Source organism: Bos mutus, chromosome 9 (genome assembly GCF_027580195.1).
Source record: "Bos mutus isolate GX-2022 chromosome 9, NWIPB_WYAK_1.1, whole genome shotgun sequence".
Classification (NCBI taxonomy): domain Eukaryota; kingdom Metazoa; phylum Chordata; class Mammalia; order Artiodactyla; family Bovidae; genus Bos; species Bos mutus.
Window position 1 is genome coordinate 5839677 of NC_091625.1, and position 13204 is coordinate 5852880.

Below are 13204 nucleotides of genomic sequence, written 5' to 3' on the forward strand. Positions count from 1 at the left end.
ATCTTTCATTGATTTGCACCTCAATTTACTGGGCCAGTTTCCTGTATTTTCATATCCTGAGATTCCTCTCCTCATGGCTCAGTTTGGGGAGTGGCTATTATCTGATGTCTGCTTGATGGCAGATATTCTTGTTTTGGAGTTCTTTCAAAGTTCATTAGCTCACATTGGAGGGCTGAAATTACTGATGAATATGACATCCTTGTTTACTGATACGGCAGAAAATAGTCTCAGAATACAAAATTTAATTAAGCTAAAAGTAATACATATAGGCTTAAAATATTTAGATCTTGGGATATTTCCTTGTGTGTATATATATATATATATGAACATATATTCATAAATTAAACATTTAAACATTTTATATAGAATATTTATTTGCATCCCCCAAGTAATGGATAATTTAACAAAGAGTTAAGATGTAGACACAGTGTTTGCTTCCTACAGTATACTAAGGTCACTCTGCCAGATTACTGTCTTATCATATGCTGGTAAAATATATCTTTCTTATGTTATTTATGTTTTATGATTCAGTATATTATTAAAACACATGACATATTTTAAGTTGTTTTGATACTTTTGAATAATTTCTAGTTTTAGTAAAGCATACATTTATTAAATTAAGGAAGTTTTGAAACCAAAAATTGACCATGCTAAGATAAAGTTTATTTTTGAGAACACACATCCATATTTTATTAAGAAAGCACTGAGTTTAAATGCTTGCATATATTGATTTTTATTTTCTCTTGAAGGAAGAACTTTGTTTCCTTATGCCTGAGGTAAAAATAATGAACATTTATGACTATATAAAAATAAGTTTAGAAGATTTTGATAAAAATTACAAAAGCTATGTGCAAACACACCAATAATATGATTTTTTCTTACTCCTGCCTCTCTGCCAAAGAAAGAGGAAACCAAATTTAAAAGAAGGTGGTAAAGGTCCATGAGGGTGGAAGGTAGTGAGAAGAGAAGTCAGGTTTTTCTTTTTGTTTTATTTGTTTTAGACGTTTGGTTAACTGATATTTTAGAATCTCCATTCAGTTGGAATATATATCCAAGTTGTATCTCCAGTCTTCATTTCAGTGGCTGTATTTTAGGGTTTAATGATTATTTTGAAACATATACACAGGCACAATAGAGAAATGAATGAACTTGAGTGGTTGTCCAGATGTGCTATATTTATGAAAAATCAATGATCTTTTCAGTTTTCCAGTATGCCTATAACACCACTAACAGAGAAAAATGTTTTATTCACACCAAGTTCTAGAGCTAAGCGTGGAAGGGACAAAGTTTGTGTTAAAGTGTTTCATTCCACAGTATATCTTAAGTGCAGTTATTTTAATGCATACTGTTCATTTATGGCCCATGAGACCCAGCACTTCTTGTATAAGTGTCTTTGCACTAGGAATGATCCTGTATTTCATAAGCTCTGCTCATCCAGCATTTCCTGGTACTCTACAGTCCTGCTTTGCAATTTCATTTCTTACTGAAATGTGCATGTATGTGTGTGTGTGTGTGTGTGTGTATAAATTGAAACCCACAAACAAGCAAAACAAACAAAAACAATAATAAAAATGGTGGACTAGTTGCCCAAAGTAAACTCGATGAGTAGTACCGATAATATCTGTATTATATATGTCCAAGCTTCATGCTTTACTATAATGATACATAATGTGAGTTGGAAATAAGGTTTGTATACTAATTTAGACAAAATTATAGTTTAAATCTCAGCTCTCTTGTATTTCTTCTTTGTACATAGAGTACTCCTACTTTTGATGTAATTTAGTATGGTTTATATTTTAGAAGGTTGACTTTAAAGAGTTTTGCAATTACAATATTTTTTAATACAGTTATAGAACAAAATAATTTCAGGGATGCACCTAGAAGATGACAAAATAAGTTCAGTTGCATAGAAACAACACTTTTGCATGCATTTCTGAGTTATCTGAATCTGGTCCTCTTCTGCTTATTCTTATTATCTTTTAAAATAAACCTTTAATTTAGGTGGAGAGATCTCTCCTTCCACTGATGCTCGATGATATAGTGATTGCTTTCTCCTTGTCTGCATGCTCTTTCCAAAGCTTTCTCTAACTTCTCCTTTGCGTTCTGGTAGGAGACAGAAAGAGAAGCAATGTGAGCATTCTGGCAATGCTTTATTTTCTGCTGTTTTTTCTGGTTATGCAGATTTCTCAACTTTATGAAATTTCATAGATGTATTATTTCTGTGCACTTGTACATATTTAAATTCTAAAATTACTTGCAAATAAATTGTCACAAGGTACTAATATTTAGCAATACACTGTAAAAGTGATCTCAAATAGAAATAATTACTCAAAGGAACTGTGAATGATCTGAAATTATTTATAAACTTTAATTAGAGTCCCACTTTTCCATATTGTCTTAGATAATGTGTTTTATTTTACTTTGTCTTTATAGTAAAATGGTGAGGCATGGTACTAAATTTTATATTGTTCCTCCTCTAGAACATACTACACATGTAACTGATCATTGTCAAAGTATTCATTGTTACTTATATGTGAGATTATCTCCATTGTCAGAGCTCTCTGTATGACAAATACTAAAACACAAAAGCAAATATAAAAATAAAAATTGCATTCCTATGTGACTAAGTGAAAGAATTTATATTTTTTTTTTCATTTCCTATGAGTATATTATAATATTAAAATCTTAAAAATGCATTCACACCCCTTTGACACATTAGATTGCATTCATATCTCTAATACTGGTAATACTGCACTAAGGAAAATATGATTTTAAATTGTTTAAAAATTTCTGATTGCTCTAAATAATTTTTCTTTGTAGAATTCAAACTTTAAGTAGTTTTGTATTAATCTATGATGATATTCCAATTAATTATTAGGAAACAATCAGGAACGTGGTAGGAAAAATGATCTTCTTTCTGATAAATGTGACTTTTATTTTTTAATATTGTTTTTTAAATTTTAATCCACTTAGCCGTTAATGTGCCATTCAGTGGCTGTAAGCTAAATTGGGACAATGTATTGGGCACCCAAGTTACAATAGAAAGCTTTATTTTATGACTATATTACATAGTACAATATATTAAAAACTAGGAAAGAAGAGAGAATACATATATTTTCATGCACTGCACTAAAACCTAATAAAATTGGGGAAGGATGATATCCCTCAATGACAGAAAAGCAGTAGAGGTCACCTTTATAGTCTTTAGAAGTCTTTAATCTGAGATCTGAATTGTTGTCTTATTTCCATTTTTCCATATCTGGAGGAAGGTTCAGTTCAGTCACTCAGTCATGTCCGCGTCTTTGCGACCCCATGAACTGCAGCACTCTAGGCCTCCCTGTCCATCACTAATGCCCAGAGCTTGCTCAAACTCATGTCCATCGAGTTGGTGATGCCATTCAACCATCTCATCCTCTGTTTTCTTCTTCTACTGCCTTCAATCTTTCCTGGCATCAGGGTCTATTTCCACAAGTCAGTTCTTCACACCATGTGGCCAAATTATTGGAGTTTCAACTTCAGCATCGGTCATTCCAATGAATATTTGGGATTGATTTCATGTAGGATTGAATGGTTGGATCTCCTTGCGGTCCAACAAACTCTCAAGAGTGTTCTCCAACAGCACAGTTCAAAAGCATCAATTCTTTAGCACTCAGCTTTCTTTATAGTCCAACTCTGACATGCATGCATGACTAATGCATAACTTTGACTAGATGGACCTTTGTTGGGAAAGTAAAGTCCCTGCTTCTTAATATGCTGCCTAGGTTGGTCATAGCTTTTCTTCCAAAGAGCAAGTGCCTTTTAATTTCATGGTTGCAGTTACCATCTGCAGTGATTTTGGAGTCAAGGAAAATAAAGTCTGTCACTGTTTCCATTGTTTCTCCATCTATTTTCCATGGAGGGATGGGACTAGACGCTATGATCTTTTTTTGAATGCTGAGTTTTAAGTCAGCTTTTTCACTTTCTTCTTTCACATTCATCAAGAGACACTATAGTTCCTCTTCCCTTTCTGCCATAAAGGCTGTGATATCTGCATGTTTGAGTTTATTGATATTTCTCCTAGTAATCTTGATTCCAGCTTGTGCTTCATCCAGCCCAGCATTTTGCATGACTTACTTTGCACTTAATTTAAATAAGCAGGGAGACAATATACAGCCTTTATGTCCTCCTTTCCCAATTTGGAACCAGTCTTTAGAAAGAATGTTAGATATTTTGAGTGAAAAATAGTTTGTAGAATTTCAACCAGGTATCAGTTTCTATGCAATAATCATATCCATTAAAATGTAGAATCATTGATTACATGTAAATAAAATAGCATGTAGATAAGAATGATTATTTGTCTTTATTATACTGGGAGTACTTTGAAAAAGAAAAACAATCTTTTGTTTTATATAATGCTAACATAGTTTTAGATTGGTATTGCTGAACTGAGCAATCTCTATAGATCAGAGAATTTTTTTTCCCCCCACAATGGCTTATAGAACAGATTCTAAAACCTTCAGTAGTTTGTCACTAACTACAGGATAGAGTTCAAGATATGTGGCCAGATAACTGTCTTTTTCATGCTGTTCATGGGCTGGATAAAGCACAAGCTGGAATCAAGATTGCTGGGAGAAATATCAATAACCTCAGATATGCAGATGATGCTGCCTTTATGGCAGAAAGTGAAGAAGAACTAAAGAGCGAGCCTCTTGATGAAAGTGCAAAAGGAGAGTGAAAAAGTTGGCTTAAAACTCAGCATTCAGAAAACTAAGATCACGGAATCCTGTCCCATACCTTTATGGCAAATAGATGGAGAAACAATGGAAACAGTGAAATACTTTATTTGGGGGGGCTCCAAAATCACTGCAGATGGTGACTGCAGTCATGAAATTAAAAGACGCTTGCTCCTTGGAAGAAAAGTTATAACCAATTTAGACAGAATATTAAAAAGCAGAGACATTACTTTACCAACAAATATCTGGCTAGTCAAAGCAATGGTTTTTCCAGTAGTCATGTATGGATGTGAGAGTTGGACTCCAAAGAAAGTTGAGCGCCAAAGAACTGATGCTTTTGAACTGTGCTGCTGAGAAGACTCTTGAGAGTCCATTGGACTGCAAGGAGATCCAACCATTCAATCCTATATAAAATCAGTCCTAAATATTCATTGGAAGTACTGATGCTGGAGCTGAAGCTCAATACTTTGGCCACCCAATGAGAAGAACCGACCATTGGAAAGGACCCTGATTCTGGGAGAGATTGAAAACGGTAGGAGAAGGGGATGACAGAGGATGAGGTGGTTGGATGACATCACTGAAGTGATGGATGTGAGTTTGAGTATGTTCCGGGAGTTGGTGATGAATAGGGAAGCCTGGCGTGCTGCAGTCCATGAGGTCGCAAAGAGTCGGACACGACTGAGTGACTAAACTGAACTGAATTGAACTGTCTTTTGACTTTCAGCTTCTGTTATTCCTTATATGAATCTTTAATTCTAAGCAAATGGCATATTCATAAATCCTTATGCACTGGCATTTTATCTCTAACTTTCTTTACTCCCAATTTTTATCAACTGTCAATCTCTTAGCATATAACATACATTTTCTTGAATTGCATGATTATATTGCATTATATAAAGTATGATTCTCATAAATAAGTTGCAAATAGTTTGACACTAGGAGCTGTATTCTGTACTATTTCAAAATAGAAGTGGTACTGATCAACTCTGTATTATAACAGCATATATGGTATGATAACATTGAAGACTCATTTTTGCATACTAAGACATCCAGTCTGATTTGCTAATGTTGCCATACCAACAATCATGGAAAGAAGGAGCTATGATTTTTCCATAACCAGAAGCAACTTTCTCTCTCATTACTCAAACTGAACCCAATCCTACTGGTCTTTCTGCTCTTAGCTTAAACTTTTAATTCTTTGAGTATGAACTTCTTGGTCTCCTCAATTAGAATCAGGGTTTCTTTTTTTTTTCCTGTTATATAATTTCATATCCTTGTATATTTTCAATTTGTATAACTTGAAATTATAATAATTTTAGAAGATATATATGTTTATTTCTAGTTAATGTGTAGAATCTATGAGAATAGGCACCATGCCTTTTTTTTTCATACTAGTACACACATATTTAAAAGTTTTTAGAAGAGTATCAAGGACAAATAGATCTGGATAGAAATTGCTTAATATACAATGAAATAATTTATTTTCACATAAAATTTTTAGCTTAAAATATTCATATGTATTTTTATGAGTACATGAAATAGAAATTAGTTAGAAAAACATGATACAATCAAAATAGATTGGGAAATTAAAAAAGTGCAATTTTCATTAGGTTTTCAAGAACTATGAAAGTATTTCCACATACTTTATTCCTTATAATGTGAACATTTACAATTCATATAATACTTTATATTTTAATCTAGAGAAAATACTTTCTAATTATATAACTTAGAATGTGTTCACAGAAGGTTATTGTTTATCATGGAGGTGCACATTTTTAAACTTTATCAATAAAGTTTCTTATTTAATTGTCACAATTCAGTGGCTAAGTATTATAAAAACTATTGTATACATGAGAAATCTAAAATATCAAAGAGGCTACAGACCTTGCCTTGCAGTCTTACTCAGTGTGAAAAACGGTGGTGGAATCTAAACCTAGTTCTTCTAATTTTAAATTTGATTTGATGTTTTGTTTTTGTCATTTAAAAACTAACAGAACTGAGAAGAAAAATATAATTTAAAGGATTCACATAAGCAAACATCAATGGGTAAGAGAATTAACAAAAATTCATTTGGTGTTTACAGTGTGTTTAGACTTGGTTCATTTAAATCTCAAAGAAAATTACATATATATATATATATATATATATATATATATATATATAGCTAAGTCATGTCCAGTTCTTTTTGTACCACAAGAACTGTAACCTCACAGATTTCAGTCCATGGGATTTTCCAAGCAAGAATACTAGAGTGGGTTGCCATTTTCTTCTCCAGAGATCAAAACTGCATCTCCCACGTTGCCATGCAGATTCTTTGCCACAGACCCACCATATATGCATATGTACATGTACATACATATTATTCACTCTAGTTTGAGAGGTCAAGGCTATTATTCAAAGAGGTCAAGTTAAGAAAAGGATACTTGTGAAAGTTTATTTGATATGAGATTATAAGACCCATAGTCTCAGGTTAGCATGACATGGTGGGAAGTATACTAAATACCAGATTTAGTATTGGGAAAATAGAAGAGAAAGATGCTCTATTTGAAGGTAATTGTTAGTTTCCATTTTTGGATCAAAAGAGAGAAGAGCAAAGATATATATATATATATATATATAAAATTAACATGTATTCAAACAATATATTTATGACTTTATTAAAATCATACTAAAACTTAGTCTTGATAACAGCAATTCTTTTCACAGTTGTATAAAATGCCATTCATTGAAGATATATTGGACCCAGTAGCTTTGTATATAGTTTTATGAAAACAAGTTTTTTAATAGATGCTAATAAAAATAAACTTGATTTTGTTTTGTTTGCTGTAATTCCTTTCATACATAATTCCTTTCACACTGAGAGTTGTCAACTAACAGATTGTTATTTAGAGACATAAAACTTATAGACTATTCTCTAATGAAATGGAAAATAGACCTTGGGAGAACCATCACAGGTATTGTGTATTCTAGAGCACATTTGTCAAATCTATTAGGTTGGTGCACAATTAGCTATAAACACAATTGTGGCTTCAGATCATAAATTTTAAGTCATTATAACTAGGCTCAAGCATATTTTTATTGATCAAATAGGAACCATTGCAATCAGCCGTTTTTGCCAATAAGAAATAAATTTGTTTACTTCTGTAGCATAAAAATCTATGCTTGGGATTTGATGAACTCTTAGAAAGTATTTTCTGCATCCTGCTGGTTATGGAAGCATATTCCTTGCAAAAAATTGTCAAGATATTTGAAGAAGTGTTAGCTGGCGAAAGGTCAGGTGAATATGGCAGATGAGGTAAAACTTCTTAGTCCAATTCATTCAACTTTTGAAGTGTTAGTTGTGCAGCATGTGGTCAGGCATTTTTGTGTAGAAGAACTGGGCCCTTTCTGTTGACCAATGCCATCTAGACACTGCAGTTTTCAGTGCTGGAACTGAACAGCAGCAGACCACCAAACAGTGACCATGACTCTTTTGTGGTATAAGTTTGACTTTGGGAAGTGCTTTGGAGCTTCTTCTCAGTCCAACTACTGAGCTGTGGTCACTGCCAGTTGTTGTATAAAATAAACATTTTGTCACATCACTATCCAACCGAGAAATGGTTTGTGGTTGTTGCATAGTAAAAGAGAAGATGACACTTAAATGCCATTCTATTTTTTAAACTTTTGGTCAGCTCATAAGGCATCCACTCATCGAGCTTTTTCACCTTTCCAATTTGTTTCAAATGCTGAGCAACTCTAGAGTGGTTAACACTGAGTTCTTCAGCAATGTCTTATATAGTCATAAGAGGATCAGCTTCAATGATGGCTCTCAATTGGTCAATTTCTGAAGGTCAGTCATCAGTCAATATGTGCATATTCAAGTCTCATCTCCTTTGCAAAACTTCTTGAACCAACACTGCACTATATGTTCATTAGCAGTTCTTGAGCCATATGTGATGTTGATGTTTAGAGTTGTCTCCCCTTCTTTACGACCCGAACTTGAATAAGAAACTGCTTTGAATTTGCTTTTTGTCTAACATTATAGTATAAAATAAACACAAAATACACAGCAGGTAATGTCATTAGAAAAAAAAAAAATAGTGACAAATGAACATTAAAATGATGTATACATAACCACATTTAAGAATGCATTCCAATATCAAAGGAAAATTTCAACAATGCAAAAACTGCAATTACTTTTGCACCAACCTAATAAGCAAATTTATATAATTATAATAGAATTAATTGAACTCCAGGCTTTTTTATGCTTCACAAAACTTTCACACATGTCCCTTTTCTGTTCAAAGGACACATGTCCTTTTTCTGTTCTGCCCCTTCTGTTCGAAACACATCAGAATATTATCTTGCATCTAAAGACATTGCATGTAATGGCCTTAGAGGAGAAGTAGAATTTGAGATCACAGAAGTTTCTGATCAATAGAAGTTAGGGTGTCAAAATATGTAAGAGAATTGAGCCCCCCTAAGAGGGTAATGGGCTTCCCAGGTGGTGCTAGTTGTAAAGAACCCGCCTGCTAATGCAGGTAGATGTAAGAGATACAGGTTTAATACAGTGCCATGAAGATCCCCTGGAGGACAGCAGGGAAACCCACTCCAGTATTCCTGCCTGGAGAACCCCCGTGGAGAGGGGAGGCTGGCAGGTTGCAGTCCATCAGATCAGATCAGATCAGTCGCTCAGTCGTGTCCAACTCTTTGCAACCCCATGAATCACAGCACGCCAGGCCTCCCTGTCCATCACCAACTCCCGGAGTTCTCTCAGACTCATGTCCATCGAGTCGGTGATGCCATCCAGCTATCTCATCCTCTGTCATCCCCTTCTCCTCCTGCCCCCAATCCTTCCCAGCGTCAGAGTCTTTTCCAATGAGTCAACTCTTCACATGAGGTGGCCAAAGTACTGGAGTTTCAGCTTTAGCATCATTCCTTCCAAAGAAACCCCAGGGCTGATCTCCTTTAGAATAGACTGGTTGGATCTCCTTGCAGGCCAAGGGACTCTCAAGAGTCTTCTCCAACACCACAGTTCAAAAGCATCAATTCCTCGGCGCTCAGCCTTCTTCACAGTCCAACTCTCACATCCATACATGACCACAGGAAAAACCATAGCCTTGACTAGACGAACCTTTGTTGGCAAAGTAATATCTCTGCTTTTGAATATGTTATCTAGGTTGGTCATAACTTTCCTTCCAAGGAGTAAGCGTCTTTTAATTTCATGCCTGCAGTCACCATCTGCAGTGATGCTGCACAGAGTCAGACACAATTGAAACAACTTAGCCCATACGCAAGAGGGTGACACTATTGAAGTAAATATATTGTTTTCTCAGATAATAACCACAGACTTAAAATAAGATCCATGAATTTTAAAAGACCATATCAAGCATTAAAAAATGGTGGCGGGGTGCAGAATCCAGCCAAGGTATTCATTGAGAGGATTAATTAACATCACTTCTGTAATTTACCATCTGCATTCATTCTTAAAAATAGCAGGCAGGTTTTAAGACTCCTACTCTGATTTCTCTAGAACACTTTAGAAAGATGAATCACTGTTCCTTTTCTTGTTTTTCCTTTTTTGTGCCTGTCCAAATAACCTCAACTGAACGAAGCTATTATGCTTTTAATGTCTAGTACACCAAATGGTTGTTTTTGTTGAAAGTTCACTAGGTTATGTCCACTTTTTAAAAATTCTTATTTAAATAATATGTTATTCATTTTATAAAATTGATAGTCTTTTTTTTTCTTCCTTTACACAATAGCAAATTATCTTAAATAACACTTTGTGTAAGAGTAATTTTCTTTAGGAATATAACTTCTTTTCAATTACTCAGGAGAAAAAAATACAAACCTTAATTTCCTTGTTAAAAACAAGCCCTGTTGAGGCAGATGGATTGAATAACACAAAGCCAGTCAAATAGGGAAGATAATTTCAAACATACTTTTTTAGGAATCAAATACAGACTGTTAAATTACTCAGAGACAGACTATGCTAAAACCCTTTCTAAGTACATTGACTAGGACTATAGCTATATTTTTATCCATATCTATATCTATATATCTATATATATATTTAACCCAGATAAGTAGCATGACTGAATTTAAAGCACTGATATTTTATTACTTATGCTTTATGTGTGATTAAAAGTGTATCAGATAAACAAAATACTTTGTAGTCATCCAGCCGAAGTGAAAAGTGAAACCCAATATTAGCAATTTTACATTACAGAATTCAACTTTAAAAAGCTCTTTTAGTTATAATTTTCATAGAAAAATTATATAATATGCAAAATTAGGACAAAAAAAGTGTCACTAAGAGCCATCACGCAAGCATGTGATTTAGAAGCATTCTTTTGAACAGTTTATGCCAATAGGTCACACATGGGTCCCAGGTAGGGCAGGGAAACTTGCATCTCCTCAGTTTGCCCATCAGTAAATTAGGAGAGGTACTATTCTCTATATATAAGCCTGCCAGTAAAAATGCCAAAAAATAAAAATAAAAATATTTGATATATGAATGAGTGCAGCATTTCCCGTCCTTTAGAGGACAAGGGGTCTAGAGCTAGATGATGTTAAGCTCATTAATGTAATTAATGTCACTGATGATTCTTTCTTCAAAAAAATGATTTGACTCCAACCTTTAAAGTATATTAAAATATTTTTGCATAACAGATAATAACTATAGACATTAGTTTTCCATTTGTTATTATTTTTCAGGTTGGCTTACTGTACTGGCTTTTTAAATTTGGCAACAGGAACAAAATATTTTTGACAAATATATTAATAAGGTCTTAAAGTTTATTTTTATATTTAGTAACTCTGAAAGATTAATTCAAAATTTAAAATGAATGAACAAATACAGTAAAGAAATAAAGTGGTAAAAGCATTATAATATTATCTATGCTATATTATGTCATTTTCTCATATTTTACAAATGATAAGCTTTTGGCTAATAATTATAGTAATTGTGAAAAGAAAAGAAAATAACAACTAAGTAGGAATCTATAACAATAAAATACAATGATAAACCTAGAACTACTATACCAAGGCTAGTGCAAATAACAAAATCTTAGATAGATTAGCTATTTATAAGGTGAATCTAGATTATGTGAATGCATTTCATGTATAAAATGAGTGCACAGAGGTTTTGGGGGGAGGGTGGGAAAAATACTTGGAGAAATAGAGAAAGCTATTCTTGTATGGAAAACCATTCTAAATGGGCATAGCTCAATTTTTCATTTTGAATATAATCAATTATCTTCAAATACCATTTAATAATACATAATTTATTGTTTAATAATTTAATGAATTTTATTACTTTATTTTAATAAGATCACATAATAAATACTTTTAATTATCTTTAAATAGCACCGCTGCTGCTGCTGCTGCTAAGTGGCTTCAGTCGTGTCTGACTCTGTGCGACCCCATAAACGGCAGCCCACCAGGCTCCCCCATCCCTGGGATTGTCCAGGCAAGAACACTGGAGTGGGTTGCCATTTCCTTCTCCAATGCACGAAAGTAAAAAGTGAAAGTGAAGTCACTCAGTCGTGTCTGACTCTGAGTGACGCTATGGACTGCAGCCTACCAGGCTGCTCCATCCATGGGTTTTCCAGGCAAGAGTACTGGAGTGGGGTGCCATTGCCTTCTCCGTAAATAGCACTAGTGACACGCATTTAAATATTTTAATTTTAACATGCTTAATTTAAGCCTTTCTTTTTAATTTATGGGCTTCCCTGGTAGCTCAGCTTGTAAAGAATCCGCCTTCAGTGCAGGAGACTTGTGTTCAATCCCTAGGTTGGCAAGATTCCCTGGAGAAGAGAACCGCTGCCCACTCCAGTATTCTGACCTGGGAGATTTCCATGGACTGTATAGTCCATGGGGTCACAGAGAATTTGACACGACTGAGCAACTTTCACTTTATAATTCATATGAACACTGGCTTCACATAGGGTACAGCATGATTCTATTGACATGAGGAAGATTTGGTTTATGCAAGTTCAGAAAGGTTTATAGTAAGGGTTTTAATACCACAAAGCAAATAATGATGAGATGGATAGAAAGCATCACCAATTCAATGGACAAGAATGTGGGCAAACTCCAAGAGATAGTGAAGGACAGGGAAGCCTGGTCTGCTGCAATCCATGAGGTTACAAAGAGTCCGACATGATTAAGTGACTGAATAACAAAAACAACTTATTTATTTTATATTTCTCATAATCAAGATACGGTAAGAGTTAGCAAATAGTATCATGAAGTCTGGTTGTTTTAGTGATTTTCATCATGAGATTAAGAAATATTTTAAAGTTCTAGAATAATTTTAATAATATTAAGTAAAATTTTTAAAATATAGTCAAAAGATAAAGAAATTGGGTATATTTTGGCTCTTTATGAAGCTGAATTATTTCTTATTGTGTTATATTTATCTTAAAGAAATTTGAACATCGAAAATTCAGAAAGATTAAAATAAAACATATTAAAGCTAATTATAAAGCAAATGATTTTAGATCCCA